Consider the following 18,900-nt stretch of genomic DNA (forward strand, 5'->3'; position numbering starts at 1 on the left):
CATTTTGGGGAAAATTTTTCCATTTTGAATAAATTTGTGGTATAATTTTTGTCAATGGCATCCTGTTCTGTTTTTTTAAAGCAAAACGAATTTCGAGCAGATGTTACTTCCCAAACAACTAATAAAGGGGAAAATGCTTTGGAAAATAAGAGGGAAAAGTGCTAAAATGTCTGCTTTTTCGCCTGTGCGCGGGAAATAAAGCGAAATTTACCCTTTATGTCGCTCTGTGTTTCAAGTGTCGTTAAATTGTCTACTTTTCCATTGAGTATCCGCCGAATTGTCTACTTTTCCACTAAGTATCCGTCGAATTGTCTGCTTGTCGCCTAAATATCCGCTGAATTGTCTACTTTTCGCCTATAAACATACGGACGTCGTTTTGCACCTCCTTTTAAAACGCTTTTGTCATCATCCCAAACATCTGTGTCCGCCTTCATTCCCACAACACAGCACACGAAAAATGTATTGTACGTAGAATATGGTATATGTTTCAAAATTTTTATTGAAAACAAAAGCGTATTGTTGTACAACGTTATGAGTAGTTTGCAGATGCTAGAGCGTCAATCGTCATAATGTAATTGCAATTATGATGTGCCCATGTCATCTGAAGAGAGCTGCGAAATAATACAGATGTCTTATTGTGTTGAACTACTTAATTCACATCTACGAATTAAAGAAACGTATTTGGCAATCGGAGAGACAACATTGTCAAACGACCGAAACTTGGGATAATGAACGCGGCTATTCCCAGCCTGCATCTTTGCGATATCCATGTCAACCGAATTGTAAAGAAACCCTTCTTTACGCTTCAATGCACCTCTACAAAATTTTAGTAAGATTATTGAACTGACCTCTTTTGCTTCTCCGTGTTCAACGGCAAGGTATTTTCGTCTTGCGAATAGTTCTTACTAGAAACACAATTTTTGGAACGATGCCAACAAATCATCGGCAGATTTGAAACTACATATAGGAAGTGATCGTTTGCATGTTTATAACTTACCGCATTTGTGCACAACACTACACTTTAATATTGACCGATTGTCTTTAGGTCGATCATTATTATTATTATTATTATTCACAAACACCTTATGGGTACATAAGTGCTGTGAAGAAACCATTTCGGGTTTCTTCAAAAATGCAATAATACACAATTTTCAATAATGTTAACAATACATACGCCATGTTTGAGAAAAAAAGGAAAAGGAAAATAAAATATTAATAATAGAATAGTAATAATAAATGAGGTTCTGTGTAATTAGCAAGAATTTTGAATTGATTTTGAAGGAGGAAAGGAAGAAACTAAGGAAATAGAAATAAAGGAGACGCGGATTACGTAAATAGCTTAACACAGAACAAGAATAAACAAATATGTATGTATAGCAAAAACGAGTAATAAAAATAAAATAAACCAGAATAAATTAATAAGTAAATAACTTATTATTGCGGTAAGATATGACGTTAGAATAAGTGTTTGTGCGGGCACAGTCATAGTTTTGGGTGATGCTATGAAAGTCTCAATTAAGTGCAAAAGATAATCAATGTGTATGAGGTGTATATACATAGTGAAGATAAAAAGAGACTGATAAGTTGAATTCAGCGTAACACAAGTTATTGCCTTAATCCAAAGCTTCGTAATCTTAAGAATAATATTCATTTAGAAGGAAAAAAAAAGGAGAGAGTAAAGAAATGAACACATAGTGAAAGGGTCCAACCATGATCATAATAGTGTAATGGATATAGACTTTTGAGATGAACGAATAATTTTAAAATAATAATAACAATAGTAACAATAATAATAAACCTTTACTGCACTCGGATAAATACGTGTAGAATTATGTAACAGTATACAGAGTGAAACCGGGTATTAGTATAAACATTAGTGCAATAATAATAATTTAGAATGATGCTATCATAGTCATAATTAATTGCAAAGAATAATTAAATATAAATTTTTATATGTTATATGTTGTGAATATTTTGAAAAAAAATTATTTGTTTAAGTGGAACATAGAAGTTTTTTGTTTTTAATTGTAGACTTTGGATAAAATATGTTTAGAAGGACAAGAAGAGATGAAATGAATATCTAATGTGTCGAAAGACCAATAATGATATTAATAACAGTAATAATTATAAATACGAACATAAGCAGACTTCATATACTAAGATGAATAAAAGTGAAATAAAATAGGAATGAAAAGTTTCAAAGGTTTGTAGTGACCGGCCAGTCTCGATAAGAACACGATTGGAATAACGGAAACAATTATTATTATTGTAACCAAATGTACCAGAGATTGTTTTACTGTATTTGTTTAACTGTATCAGTTTCACTTCTTGTTCCGCTATCCGCCTAGTTTGGTTCGAGCTTGCTCACGCACTGCTTATTCGCTTGTACTCTTTGGCACGTCTCGGTATTATTTCGATACCACGAGATCGCCAATAAATATACTTGATCTGGACTAGTAAAGCCTTCTGATTTACGGGCTATCAAGGGAACCAAGTCGTTTTTGGACGCGTAATTGAATAGTAGTGGTGATCATAGTCCGTCCACGACTCGACATCCACTACAACTGGTGAGCCGTATTTGGAACACGCCATACAGCTGGTAACCCAATCATCGAGCACAAGTCAAACTTGGCCAATTCTCCAAACCAGATCAATCCGGTGAGTCTATTTATCTATCCACATCTGTTGCATATATTCGTATTGATATTTTTCAATATATAATATTTTGGCAACTTAATATGGTAGATAACGATAAGAATAACATAAATATGATAGACTCCGAGATACAGGTTATCAGTTTTCGACCGGTTCCTTTCATCCCTCATGATCCAGAAGTCTGGTTCGCGGCACTGGAATCTCAATTTGAGATCCGCCGCATAACCAATCAAAGGCAGAAGTACGCCTACGCTTTGGAATCATTGCCCGGGGATCACCTAACCGCTGTCCGTGAGGTTGTCCTCAATCGAACGTTCCAAACGTTTATGACCGTCTTAAGGATGCCATCCTTCGACATTTCCTCCCATCAAGAGAGGAACGATTGAGGACACTATTAGCACGTCACCCTATGGGTGATGCTAAGCCGAGCCACCACCTCACGCGCCTGCAATCCCTTGCAGGAAACATGACAGCTGACTCTGAGATAGTCAAAGAGTTGTGGCTCGAAGCCTTACCAGTCAGTATCCAGCCAACCCTTACGGCTCTGCTCGAGGACACCCCGCTCAACAAGGTGGCCCTCATAGCAGATAAGATTCTAGCACGAGTTAACACCAAAGACGACTATTTGGTTGCTAGTACTTCCCGTTCTAACGTTGATCTCGATGCTAGACGACCTCCGGCTCATGGGGATAGGGACAGATGTATCCATACTCGTCTCAGTTTCCGAGACCGCGCAAATGTGCCAGCCCCCTACGCCCCCCGACCCAGGTCACAATCTCGTAAGGCCGTAACGACTCGCCCCAAGCGGGCATCTTCCAAGCCACGCCAGAAGGCGGTTTCGGAAGCGAGTCCAGGTTGGTGCTGGTTTCACCGTGCTTTCGGAGCCGGTGCCCGTCATTGTCGAGCTCCCTGCTCATACAAGGCGGGAAACTCCTCAGCCGGCGAGTAAATGCGGCCGTACTCGCCGGCACTTCACCTCAGGTTGGCCGTTTATTTTACGTGCACGATTATCGCACCAACGCTAGGTACCTTGTGGATACGGGTGCCCAAGTTTCTGTCGTACCTATCGGTAATAGTAAGTCTCAAGCCACTATGCTTCGACTACGCGCTGCGAATGGCTCAGTCATTCCCACCTATGGTACACGACAACTTACGGTCAACCTGAGCAACCGACGACAGTATCTGTGGACGTTCATCATTGCCGATGTTCCCACAGCTATACTCGGTATCGATTTCCTACAGCACTATGAATTGCTAGTCGATTCACGTAGGCTGCAGCTAATTGATACTTCATCGAACAGCAACTTTATGGGCTCTAAAGCCCACACAAACGCGTACCGAATCACAGGTGTATTTCATTCGCGTGACGATTTATTCCACGTTTTATTTCAGAAATTCCCCAAATTAACTAAACCTCTCGAGGAGACTCCATCGGTGACCAATCGTGTGGTACACCACATAGTCACCCGCGGACCACCAGTCACGGCAAGACCTCGCCGACTGGCACCGGACAAATTAGCTTTCGCTAAACGTGAGTTTGACAATTTACTAGCTACTGGTATTATTCGTCCTTCTCACAGTCCTTGGGCCTCACCTCTCCACATGGTTCGAAAAAAGGATGGGGTTAGTTGGAGACCATGCGGAGACTACCGAGCGTTAAACACAGCTACACGTTTCGATAGCTATCCCATCCCCCACATACATGACATCACGGCATCACTCAAGGGCACGACAATTTTTTCCAAGATCGATCTGGTACGAGCATATCACCAGATCCCAGTCGCTCTTGAAGATATAGAGAAAACTGCTATCACGACTCCTTTCGGTTTATTTGAGTTCCTACGAATGCCATTTGGATTACGGAATGCTGCTCAAACTTTCCAAAGGTTTATCGATAGCATTGTACGAGACCTAGATTTTGTTCACGTCTATATTGATGACCTGCTAATCGCATCATCAAACGTAGATGAACATTATCAACACCTGACGCTACTATTCCAGCGCCTTTCGGATAATGGAATAATAGTCAACCCCGATAAGTGTGAACTCGGGAAGAAGGAAATGAAATTCTTAGGTCATGTTATTAAGCATGAGGGTATTCTACCTTGTGAGGATAAAGTACGTACTATAATGGAGTACACTGTACCGTCCACACTCAAGGAACTGAAGGCATTTCTCGGTTTGGTCAACTTCTACCGACGCTTCATTTCGCACGCGGCAGAACAGTTACGACCGTTAACCGATTTACTTCGCGGTAATCCACGCAAACTGGAATGGAACGACGCCGCACGTACTGCATTTTCAGATATCAAAACGGCCCTAGCTCAAGCCACACTTCTCGTGCATCCTGACCCATCAGCCACGCTTAGTATAGCGGTTGATGCATCGGATTTCGCCATAGGAGCCGTTATGCAACAGAATATCTCCGGTAGTTGGCAGCCCCTCGAATTTTTCTCACGACGCCTCACTCCCACGGAGACGAGATATAGCGCTTTTGGTCGCGAACTGCTAGCAGCCTACTGCGCCATCAAACATTTCCGGCACGCTGTAGAAGGTCGTAATTTCATCTTATTCACCGACCATAAGCCCTTAACGTATGCTCTGCATACCAAGTCTGACCGCTACTCACCACGAGAGTGCAGACATTTGGACTATATCTCCCAGTTCACGACAGACCTTCGTCACGTCAAAGGCGAGTCGAACTGTGTTGCTGATGCTTTATCACGTATCCAACTTAATGCAGTTACTTTGCCAATGCTTGACCTACCTGCTATAGCCGCCGCCCAAGCAAACGATACTTCATGCACGGAAGCACAACAGTCTACGTCCCTTCAGTGCCGGGAAGTACCCCTAGCTACTAGCTCAGGTACTATCCTATGCGATACTTCTACGGGCCTCCCTCGACCCATCGTACCCTCCGCTTATAGCCGTCTCGTCTTTGATGCCCTTCATGGTCTATCTCATCCTGGTATCGCAGCCACCCTACGCCTCATCGCTGCACGATACGTCTGGCCGTCAATGAATAAAGATGTCCGTATGTGGGTAAAACAATGTTTACAATGTCAACGATCAAAAGTGCACAGGCACGTAGCTGCCCCTATTGGCACTTTCGCTACGCCTGATGCTCGCTTCGATCACGTTCACATAGACATTGTAGGACCATTACCACCATCGCACGGGTATGATCACATACTCACATGCATTGATCGTTTCACAAGATGGCCCGAAGCTATTCCCATCACGTCTATTACGGCGGAGACAGTCGCTCACCGCTTCGTAGAACGATGGATAGCTATGTACGGTTGTCCCTCGACTGTCACGACTGACCGAGGACAACAATTTGAGTCCGCATTATTCTCCTCACTAACACGGCTGCTTGGTACGGAACGCATACGCACTACCGCCTACCATCCAGCATCAAACGGTTTAGTTGAACGGTTTCATCGCCAACTTAAAAGTGCTCTTCGAGCACACGAAAACAACAATTGGTACGAAACCCTACCGCTCGTCCTCCTGGGAATCAGAACGAGTCTAAAGGCAGATATTCAATGTTCCGCCGCTGAACTTGTTTACGGCACGACATTGCGTCTGCCTGGGGAATTTTTCACACCACGGAGCAGCACTAAGTTCGGCGAATCAGACTACGTCCAACGACTGTCTGCACTCATGCGAACACTGACTCCGGTGTCAACTCGTATACAACATCGACAGGTCACTCTCCCTCGAGAGTTATCTACCTGTTCACATGTTTTCATACGAGTGGATTCGGTACGCAAACCTCTACAACAGCCTTACGAAGGACCTTTTCACGTGATTTCTCGTCACGAAAAGACCTTCAAGGTTGATCGACGTGGCCGCATCGAAACAGTCAGCATTGATCGTCTCAAGCCAGCACACGTCGATGACAGTGCTATACCTGATAAGCCGAGACCCAATGTTAGACCCATCAGAGCTTCTAGCGGGATTTCTACATCTACTTCGGATCCCACGCTAGATGCACCTGAGACCTCATTCTCACGTCCCAGTCAACAGCACGTGTCATCTGCCCCGTCTACGGACGAGACTTCCGTCTCACGTCCAGACCTGCAGACCACATCGCCCTTGACTGCGGATGAGATTGCAGGCTCACGAGGTTCGAACGAGACTACCGTCTCACGTTCTGGTCGCCGAGTACGCTTACCCGTACGCTTTCTCGACTAACCTCATAACCAACTACGGATACAGTATAGGAATCTACCCCTATACTACGCGAAAGCTACACTTTTCTCTTTTTCTTTCATTTTTTTTGTTTACCCCGAGCCTACGCCTCTGACCATCGCTGTTCTGGTATCGTCGACTTTAGTCAATCTTGGCGAAAGCTGGCCTGATCACCCACGCTATAGTCAACGCACTCAGTCGATCTCTCTGACTCCAAATACGTATGATATACATTTGGTCCCGAACATGGTTATCCTGGTCGCATCTGGTTCCTTGGCTCAATCTGGTTTCGTCCTACGTCTGCAGCGTTTCTGGTCCGGACCTCTACGAACGCAACCTTCAGATTCTGGATACAAACCACTCTGGTGTAGCATGCTAATCCAAACAATCAACACAGTACGTTCCTTCTGGTACCGTTCTACGTCAAAGACTTTTGGTGGCAACTCGAGGATCAACGATCACTTCCTGTTCTGCCAACGCCTTCGTCCTACAATTGCACGTTTCGCGATCAGTCCCACGAACGAAACCGCTACGTATCGAGAGTGTAAACCCTTTCTAGCGGGGGGCTCCTGTAGTGACCGGCCAGTCTCGATAAGAACACGATTGGAATAACGGAAACAATTATTATTATTGTAACCAAATGTACCAGAGATTGTTTTACTGTATTTGTTTAACTGTATCAGTTTCACTTCTTGTTCCGCTATCCGCCTAGTTTGGTTCGAGCTTGCTCACGCACTGCTTATTCGCTTGTACTCTTTGGCACGTCTCGGTATTATTTCGATACCACGAGATCGCCAATAAATATACTTGATCTGGACTAGTAAAGCCTTCTGATTTACGGGCTATCAAGGGAACCAAGTCGTTTTTGGACGCGTAATTGAATAGTAGTGGTGATCATAGTCCGTCCACGACTCGACATCCACTACAGGTTTCACTTTGCTTTTCAGTCAGTTAGATAGATGACGGACCATTTTTGTGTAAATCGTTGTTAAGCACGTTAATATTCAAAAGGTGACACAATCCACTTTCGGAAAGAAAGTCATCAAGAAGACTTCGGAACCGGATTATAGTTTCACTGCATCGGAGGTTCATTGGTAGTCTATTCCACATGGTTGAGTAGCGAATAACGAAAAAATTCTGGCGTAAATTTGTGTGGGTTTTTGGAATCGCTAGAATATTTTCCTTATTGCGTAGATTGTGGGACGGTATCATAGAGTATGATGGGGTAGATAGCGAAGAGTAAGAAATACCGTTAAGAAGCCGGTAGAGAAAGATAAGGTTTAGTTTGATACGCCTGATCCAGAGAGGTTCTAGTTTGAGTTGTTGACATCTTTGGTGATAGTCTTTGTTGTCAGAATACCCCAAAACAGCTTTGGTGAACCTTCTTTGAACACCTTCAATTTTAATCAGGTCATTATGCCTGCAATTACTATAAACTAAAATACCATATTCAAGAATTGGTAAGATACATTTTCTGTATAATAATAATCTTGATTTCATATTATTAAAATTAATCATTATGAATCCGATGAGCTTTCTAGCTTTGGATACTTGAGATGCAATGTGTTCAGAAAAGTTCAAACTGTCGCTATATCTTAAACCCAAGTCACGAACAGTGTTGAGAGGTTTCAGTGTATGTTTGTGTACAGCCAGATTTAAGTTAAGGCAACGGCCGATGTTAATAAATCCACTTTTGTCAACATTAAGTGGCAAATTCCACGAAATAGTCCATTCGTACAACTTGTTTATTTCTTCTTGGATTACTATTGAAGTATAGCTTTCTTTTGTGGGAGATGCTTGGTGCATCTATGATGACGTATTTATTGCTGGTACGCTAAATATTACATATCAGGAAATTAAACGACATACAGTCACATGAAAGTGTTTAACAAAGGAACAATAACTAAGTGATGAACACAATTTATAGCCATACATTTACAGTCAACATCTTGAATCGAAAGTCATCTGTATTCACTGCTAACTACGGAGTGTCTAAATATTCTTATTTCAGTGGAAGGGAAGGGATCTTCAAGGTAATTGTATGGGTCGGTGAATTGCCTGAATTTTAATAGTCCATTCTCCTGAATATCATTACTAATCCCGGATCCAATTGGATCGTGGATAAATTTTGGCATGCCGATGTCCTTGCCGTCATATGCTACTGGCATACACAAGAAGACGAACTCTTACACGTAAGCTCGATCAACTGTGACATATAAACTGTATAGTTTACCACATTCTTAGACATTGCAGTCGACGGAAATGAACGGGCGAATCTCGAGCCAAAATCCGAGACTTGTTATGTTAAATCCGATTGTTCCGTCCACAAATCATAATCTCATTGCCAAAATGTAAAAGATGGTTTGTTTTAAAGACTAAATTACACTACCAACAGTATTATCTTCAAAAAATGTCTAAAGGCAGGTTTCAAGCAAACAAACAATGAGCAACTAATGATAGATCACTGAATTCGACTATAGTTGAAGACTAATTTCATCCTTTAACGTAGACGGTTTTAAAGAAATATCAGTGGGAATTAACTTATCAAAACTAAATAAAGGAAGTCTGTGCTCAAAACTGGAATGTAGAGAAACGAGAAACAAAGCCAAGATATTCTTCCATGACCACGACAACTCACATCTACAATTTCCGCATGGTATTTACAAAGTGCATTGGGGTTTTGCCGTGACAATAAAAAGGCAACGCTTCAGTGGTATCGTTCACTGGCGAATGTTACTGAGCCCTTGAAGGTCAGACGTCGTAAAACGATTTGTGCGGCACCCTGGCAGTTCGTTAGGTTTCTCATAAGCGGTCAATTCAGGACATTTTTAGATTTAACTTGAGGTCAGCCACAGTATGTCAGATAATATCCGTCCTTCAAATACTGAAGGCGATGCCTTAGTGTTGATGGTACAGAATGAATCTTCAGTGGTTTCGTGCCTATAGGTAACCCTCGTGCTATTGATAGAAGAAACCAGAGAAGTAGTGAATAGGTCTTTATTTCGATCTTCGCGCAGTCACAGTGGAGCGTGGGATTATCTGTTCAGACAAACAAAGGCTCTCAACATTCAATATAAGATAATAGGGAATATAACGCTTACAAGAAGTAAGGAAGTGAATGAATACTTGAACAATACTGTTTTAGCATATGCTTGGTTGTTTAGGGTCAACTCTTAACCAACCAACCTGAGCTGTTACATTAGCTTCCCCCTAGAATCGACTTCCGTAGGAACGTCGGTTCGATTAACCTATCTATCGAAAACACCTTAGTTCTATTTCTCATCCCAAGGCGAAATTATCAACTCGTTCACTATTTGACTTACAATCAGTTACGACTAACGCTTTCAACGATAGTCCATGGATGTCTCTTCATTTACTAGCTTGTCATCTTATTTTGTAGCATGTGATCTTTTCTACAACTATCGCTGACGGTTTGCTGCGTGCTTTCAAGAGAAAGTGTGAGAATGTGGAATAAGAATATCTGAGGAAGTGCTGCAAGCGGGCTACCCAACACCATGTTGGTGAGGTACGATTTTTCCATGCTCAGACCGGCTATCAGGTGTTTACTCACCTGCCTCTTGAGCCGCCCTCAAGTAAAAAGTAAAGAAGAGTCTACTTCAAAGGTAATGGTGAAAATCAAGCAAACCTGAAGAACTGCTCCACTGCCTGCATAAAATAATAAGATACAAAATGGAAATACATAAATGCAATTGATAATTGTTCGGTTCATGTAAGTGCTTGGCCTCCAGAACGGAATGGTATTCTGGAAGGAAATAGACAATGTAGATATCTTGTGCACGAAGAACCATGAAAACAACAAAAAAAATACTCTTTTGTAATGCATATATGTAAAAGGGTGAACTTGCTAGAAGTTGGACTCTTTAACAAAATCGATCAAATGCATGACCTTGAGCCAGTGATGACCGCCTTTTACAACTAGGTGCGTAACCAAGGGTGCATCAGAGTAATCCACAAAACGGAAACGAATATACGATTAAGAAGCAAAAAAAAATTGTGTGGAGTATGCGGATCAAGTACAGTTGTGTCAAATACCCTTTTCTGGTTTGATTTAGGTGTGCATGATATATTGAAGCAATACTGTTTTAGCATATGCTTGGTTGTTTGGGGTCAACTCTTAACCAACCAACCTGAGCTGTTACAGTGGTATGTTATCTCGACGATTTACCAGTTGTGACAATTTCAGTAAGATGATAGTGACCATCATTCTTCCGAAAAGCATACACCGAACTCACCACCACAATCTAGGCAAAGGAAACGACGTCGACACACAGGTATCGAGTGAACAACCAGCATCGACGAGTGAACGTCAGACCGAAGACGATGAGGCCAGAGACACTTCAGGAGATTATGACTCCATCAGTCACAAGCTCGGTAGATGAGATGTTCTATTGTCGACCAAGAGAGGCGTCTACTACACAACTGTTCGCTCAGTCTTTTTACTGATATCACACATGTCTTTTTCAAAGCGGAGGATACTTGTAGGCCACTAGTATTTGATCACAGATGCCTTCCAACAATAACATTGGTATGTTGGGGCCACTGAGAAAGCAAAGCTGAGGTTAGATGTATGGTAACTGTCGTGGATGTTAAATACTCAAGAATCACTTGCCAAGTGTCCTACTTTTTGAATTCTCGTTTCAAAAATTTGAATTTGCCTTTTTCCCTGCCAAAAGCGTTTATTTTCGCCTTAAGATTGTACTTTCTACTTGGATGGGTCTTGAAAGTCATTGGTTCGTTTCTCCTTCCGATATGCTATTTGTAACGTTTCTCAAAAACGTTTTCATACGTTTGAGTTGTATGTTTGTTTGTTCGTGCTTCCGACTGCTTTTGGAACATACTTTCTCCTTGACTGAATCTGGTCTTCTCACCCTAGTTGATTGTGCTGAGGCTCAGTGAATGATTAGATTGTCTTGTGGTGTTGCTGACTTCGTTCCGCTCACCGAATTCTAGGTAGTATCGTAATTTCTTTAAATGTAGCAGTATCAGATGAGCGTGTAAATATCGATTGATGGGACAATCAGTCTCCGTCGACGGAAGTGATTGGCGTATATATCACGTGTTGTCATATGCTGGCTACGTTGACAGATGATGTTGGCTGTCTAGGTGAAGCTGGAGGAAAGTTAGGGCCGACAATATCGAGACACTGTATCAGCCCACGGAGACGCTGAATGGTTTTTACTGAGTCATCTAGGAAGATGCAAACATCCTGATCGAGGTCAGCATGGTCATGGTAACTAATGGGCAAAGACTGTGAGTTATATCGCTCAAAATCTTCTACAATGACGTTCGTTAAACTACTGCCTGCGTCCTGGTGGATTCCGAAGTTACAAGTGCCTTTGACATTCCTTTTATTGCACTAGCTTTCATTCTGTTCTGGAACTGTATCTTCGATGACTACTTTGTTTTTATCATAATGTCGTTTCTGAAATTAGTCAAAGAATATGGTACGCATAAAAATGTTGTAGCGGCACACTTTCGTAGAGAGGTAAAAGAATTCTTTACTCGGCGGCATAATATCAAAGGGTAACAGAGCATAATATATGGTTAAGAATGATTCGGTAATCCACCAAGTTCATAAATGTATGATATTGTAGGTCGTTTTTACATCGTATTAATTTGTGCTCTCAGTTATTTCTATCGCCACAGGTTACGCAAGTGACATTATATACAGTTTGATTCGACGAAGCCAACTAGCTAGACGATGTAAAAGACGAACTAATCCAATTTTTGTATTTATTTGGTTGATCAACGTGTCGTTAAATAATTGTCATTTGTGTCACGTTAGTTTGGTTTATTTATTTTATCACCAGTTGTGGATTGCAATCGGACTGGATTTACAGGATCACGTTATGAGAGCATGGACTGTATGAGAATTAAGCTCGTATGGGTACAGTGCAAGTTCATCGATATGACATAAAATGTTGCAAGAAAGCGAGGAATGTAGCCTAAGTAGAGCCGATCGGTAAAAAGGCCACTTACAGCTTACGGAAAAAGTTTGGCGTCTCTGAACAAGTCAATATCATTTCCTTATGGAACTCTTGAAGGACAAACATTAAGTCATGTATATTGCATGGACTTTGGGGCCGTAAAGACTCTTTAGTTGTTCATAAAGCTATTCTTGGATATTTTAATTTGCTGGTTAGACTTCAGTTTCCTGATATTGTACCATCTACCACAGCGCTAGGGAGTTCAACAATGCTTCAAGTACGATTTCTCTTTATAATCACTGGAGGATATTTCGATAAATTGCTTAATAACTGAGCGACCGAGCGAATCGCTAATAATAATGATCTTATTCTAGACAATACTTAGACTTTAGTACAGAATCTGAGATATATTCAGTAAACCTGTGAAGACGGTATACAAAATGTTAAAGGACACCAACATCCGTTTAGGATGGCATTTATATCATTATATCCTCAGTATTATTTTACTCTGATGATGAGGAAGTTGGAGAATGTGTCAACGGATCTGCACTACAAGTGACAAGAATGATATGATACATAAATTTTGAACTCTTGCCTAATTTTAAAACAGTGGAATCGGCATTGCAAGCTAATCGATACATACAATTAATTTTGTGTTAGTCTACGGTCGTGATAGTTCACTTACGTAGCGACGTTGAAATAATTAAAGTGGAGCTAGAAGTTCTGGTCTAAATTTTGGTTAATGTTTGTCAATGCCAGAAAGTGTTTCTACAATCGTCCTAGATGGTAAATAATTACTCAGTTCAAAGAGGTTACTAGACACTTATGAAACAACGTCTCAATATTAGGGAGCTAAAAGAATCCTAGTCGGTAGGCCTATGCTCCACCGCGGGTAAAAGGCGTGAGTAAACAAATAAGGAATATTTGTGCATAGGTACAGCGCAAGTCCAGAAAGTTTTATGAAGAAGGGCTTGTCAAGGTGTTAGCGGGATACCGATCACGTTTATGGTTGCACACAAATCATAGTATAAAAAAGAGAGCCTGGGTCTCCGTGTTCAGTAGAAATGGTAAAACTACATTTCCAGCAAGAGATGACCATGAAAGGGATAAGGTATTCTTGGACATGTTTCTATTCAGTTGAATAAAGTAAATACAGATAAATCTAATAAGACATGATGAAACACTCGCAAGATTACTGGAGAAATGTTCAAAATTTACCTGAAAACCCTTCTGAATATGTCTTAATATAAATGTAGTCGAAGGGAGATTACCAGGGGACTGGGGAAATTCCACAGCAAGTCATGCCCTCTTAGCAAGCCTCTCATTTATGCTTAGTGCTCCTCGTGGAGGAACATGGGTCGCTAACCAGCATTCTTCATCCAACCTGTCCTGAAAAATCCTTTCCCAGTTGCTATTTCATTCTTTTGACATTTGTTCCGATTTCTCCAGGCAATGTGTCCCGTGGTCTTACTCTTTATCATTTATACAATATTGCTGTTCCTAAATTATGAACAGTTTATTGATCTCCGTCTTCCACGTTCACAGTCACATTTGGGCTTGATCTTGCACAAATATTATTTTCTATTTTATGGTGTGATGCGGTAGACAACTCTCTACAAATATTTGTGCTTTTTTGTGATGGTTGAAGTAGCTACTCAAATCTCAGCTCCGTACAGTAGAATTGTCTTGACGTTCGTATTGAAGATTCTTACTTTGATGCTGATTAGCGGATGTGTAGCGGTCAGTAAATCCTCAAAATAAATAGCCGTGTAAGTCTTTAATATTGATGCTGACCGCATTAGCCTTACTGGCTATGTCTAGTTAAAGGCCTTCGGCAACGCATCCACACTAGATCACGAGTAGGTTATTCGTGCTACACACCCCTTGCAACTGTTAGCCAGTTTGAACGAAACGCTCAATGCGTTGTCAACTCCGAATACCTGTAGCATCTTAAGTTGTCTTGAGTTCCATATTTTCTTCAACTGTATAAATGCTGCTTTTTCTTTGCTGATGTGTACATTTACATCTGCATCAGATCCTCCTTATATATCAATAAGTAGGAGTTGAAGAAAGAGATTGATTATGAATACAGTCATCTTGAGTGGTGTTGGAGGTATGAGGGCAGTTATCACTTTCCGGTCGCTCACACCGTCGAAGGGTTCTTCTAGAGGTACCTGAAAAATATTGGATTAAAAGTGGTCTGAATGACCTGAGAGCGTGACCGCAATGCTCAAGGGACAACTGGCTGAGGTCGATTACACACGGTTTTTTTGTGGGTTATTTTTTTGTTAACTCCGTAATTGTTGGGACCTTACCGCCGGAGACGGAAATTCGTGGGATGAGGCGAGGTGTGCATTTTTAGGGTCGACCTTTTCTAACCCCACCCCTCCTTGTGGAAAGACAGCATCGCTGTTATGCTGATTGTCTGAAGGAAATACCTTACTGCTGTCACACCTCTGTACAGTCATCAGTACGACTTCGCCTTCGGACCTTGGGTTTGCCGCTTTTAGTCTTACTGCTCTTTAACCGACCTGTCTGGCATGGTAGGACGTTGAGAACGATTGTTCCGGTCAGTATAGCTCGATTGGTTCATCGCGATAGGCAAGCCTGAACACCACGTCAAGGTAGCAACAACGTATACCTGAACACCGATTACCACGACGCGCTATGCTAACTAGTATTGCCAAATCAAAACGTTGCATCAGTGCTTGAAGTAACTAACTTCTAGTCTGAGCCATGTTGGTAGATGCAGACTACTTGGTTGGGGTCTGCGTGACTATCGTAACCAATGGTTGGAGACTCTAGGTGACGGCTAAGAATCGATCACAATGGCTTAGGTGTATACACTCTTTATCTTCAATTAAACCTTGAGATTAAAATTGCTTCATATTTGTCTTTCTTTCTGTGCTATATCCTTATATGCAACTTTTCTCTTATATATTACCACCACTAAATTAGCTACTTCCATGAATCCGGTGTTCATCTTGCTGTGCTAACGAGGTATGGCAAGTTCGACCGATGCATAAATGTGCCTGGTCTCACGTTGTAGCTGACTGACTGTAAATCAATAATGCTTCCCCTCTATGTAAACTTTTCCACTTCTTTCATAGCTTCGTCAGACGGATATGAAACAAAAATCCGAGAACTATCGGCTCTGGAGCTTAACCTGCTTGATTGTCAAGGTTCTAAAAAGGATTAATAATGAGTTGTTCAAGAATGTGGATGACAATCTGATTCTTTCCCGGAGATAGCACGGCCATATTGTAATGTATGCTACTTATTTTGACAGATACAAGTTGTTCTCCCTTTGAAGATCTATCCTTAACTTTCACTAATTCTGATCTTATTGTGTCAATAGCTCAAAAATATTCTCTCATACTACGTTTGCTTAGAATCCCTTTAATTTGTTCCGATGTTTATCTACTGTGTGGGATGACTGCGGTGGTCTTCCATTTGTTCAGTATACGTTCTAAATTAGATTCTCCTTTCATTTCTAATAATCCCTAAAACTTCCTTGAGGTATTGTGGACAATATTCCATTCAATTCAGACAGTTGATCTTTCTTCTCTGTAACAAGGTTATTACTCCTGTCAGTGAAATTCTTTGCAACTGTTGCTTGGGCTATTTTAAATACAATTTTCAGAAATAATGAAGTTGTAGTTGGCGTTGGGTTGCGATTGACTATGATCACCACTACAGGAGGATTACGTGCCAGATATTAGGTTGGATCCCTCCGCAAGCAAAAAACTAGAAGGCTGTTGACGGTTGTAATAAGATATATTTGTTGGCGATCTCGTGATATCGAAAGAATACCGAGATCATGCTAACGTTTACAAGTGGAACTACCGAGCGTATGCGAGTTCACGCAAGGTCACAGACAATGGAATAAAGTGTTTTGTCTACACTTAAACAAACAGGTATAGTAAAACAATCACTGGTACGATTTGTTATAATAATGATTGTTTCCGTTATATCAATCGTGTTCTCATAAAAGTAGGTCACTAGAGGAGCTCCACTCTATAAAAGGTTTACACTTTCGATACTTAGAGGTTTCGTTCGTGGGACAGACCGGAAAACAGGCGATTGTAGGACGAAGGTGTTGGCAAGACAGGAAGTGACCGTTAATCCTCGAGATGACACCGAAGGTCTAAGGTCTTTTACGTAGAATGGTTCAAATGGTTCAAATGGTTGAGGACGGAATAGAAGAAGCTTTCGCTTAACGGGCTTCCGTGTCTGATAGCAGTGGATCACCAATACCTCCAGGCAAGAACCTAGGTATATGAACGATAATAGAGGGAAAAAAAGAATTTGGTAAATCATAATAATATGTTATCCTTAGTCCTTAAGAATAAGTCAAGTTTTCTCTTAAAGGACTCCTGGGAAGTCGCTTGGACTAGCTCAGTGGACAGCGAATTTCAGCACTTGACAACTCTTACGGAGTAGAAGTTGTGTCTGCAGTCTGTTCTGCTATGTAGGGTCTCCAATTTCTGGGTGTTACCTCTGAGGTTAGTGTTATGACTAAGCTTAAGAAGTTGTTTAAGGGGATGACCAGAAGTATTAAGGATACTATAAGTCATAAGAAGATCACCTCTAAGACGCCTATACTCTAACGGGTAAAGGTTAAGTGATTTGAGGCGCTCTTCATAAGGTTTGAATTTGAGACCCCGAACTGATTTCGTGGCTCGACGTTGTATACGTTCCAGAGTGACCTTATCCTTTTGGAGGGAGGGAGGAAATACTATGTTTCCGTACTCTAAGTGGGGACGAATAAAACTGTTGAAGATTATGTGGAAGGTTCTACCGTCAAACTGGCCAAAAATGCGCTTCAATGTTACCAGTGCAAGGTTTGCTTGAGAGGCGTTTTTGTCACAGTTCGCATACGATTTCAGGTCGTAGGGTACCAACACTCCTAAATCTTTTTCAACTTGGGAAACTTCTAGAGGTGAGTTACCTAAGTTATAACTATAGTCTGCAACATGTCTCAGATGGACTACCTTGCACTTTGAAGTGTTGAAGGTAAGTCCGTTGTCGTCTGCCCAACTTTGAAGTCGAGTCAGATCCTCCTGCAGAACTAGTATATCATTGTGAGTACGTATCTCTCTCCAAAGTTTCACATCATCAGCAAAAAGCAATAAATCAGATGAAACTTGTTGAGGAAGATCGTTAATATAAATCAAGAAGAGAAGAGGTCCTAGTATTGAACCCTGAGGGACCCCACTAGGACATTCCATAGCCTGAGAGAGAGTGAAGTTAACCCTGACCTTAAAATGTCGGTTTTCTAGGTATGAAGTGATCCAGTCAATTAAAGGGGGTTTTATACCCAATCGTCCAAGCTTCTTGATAAGACATGCATGGTTGACCCTATCAAAAGCTTTTGAGAAGTCCAGGTAAATGACGTCAACCTTCCCCTTGCGATCAAGGATGGTTGTCCATTCATCCACCGCAGTCAGCAGGTTGGTCGTACAAGAATGACCTTTTCTGAAACCATGCTGTTGAGGCGAGAAGAACTTTGAGGATGATAAGTGTTCTAGTATGCCGTCGAATACTAGGGATTCCATAATTTTTGAAGGTATGGAGAGAAGGGCCACTGGTCGGTAGCTTGAGGGTTCACTGCGTCGACCTCCTTTGAAAATTGGTGTGATGTGGGCCAGCTTCCATATTTCCGGTAGTTTGCCTCTGCTTAGCGAGTGTGCAAACATCACGCTAAGTGGTGTCGCCAGGATTGAAGCTGCTTCCCTCAATACGGCGGAATGAACCATGTCCGGACCAGGAGAAGTGTGGTAATTATGTAGGAAATGTTCTGTTATAGGAGATGATCTGAAATAGGAAATATACATCTTATTACCAAATACCATAGACTGGTGACTAACCTAAACAGATGTGAAAAGAAGCAATATCTGTTAGTGAACCTAACCATTAATAGCAATGTTTGGTGCTTTGCTTTATTGGGGATAATTTGGAAACGGAATCGAGAAATACTAGATCCCTAATCTATGGTGTTTAAAAGTAATGCAGTGCCTGCAAGAACTATAAATCTTGAGTTTCACACTTGAAGATGCTCACTGCTAGTAATTTTTATACTAGAAAGGAGTATTTGCTC

The sequence above is a fragment of the Schistosoma mansoni genome, chromosome W (genome assembly GCF_000237925.1).
Source record: "Schistosoma mansoni strain Puerto Rico chromosome W, complete genome".
Classification (NCBI taxonomy): domain Eukaryota; kingdom Metazoa; phylum Platyhelminthes; class Trematoda; order Strigeidida; family Schistosomatidae; genus Schistosoma; species Schistosoma mansoni.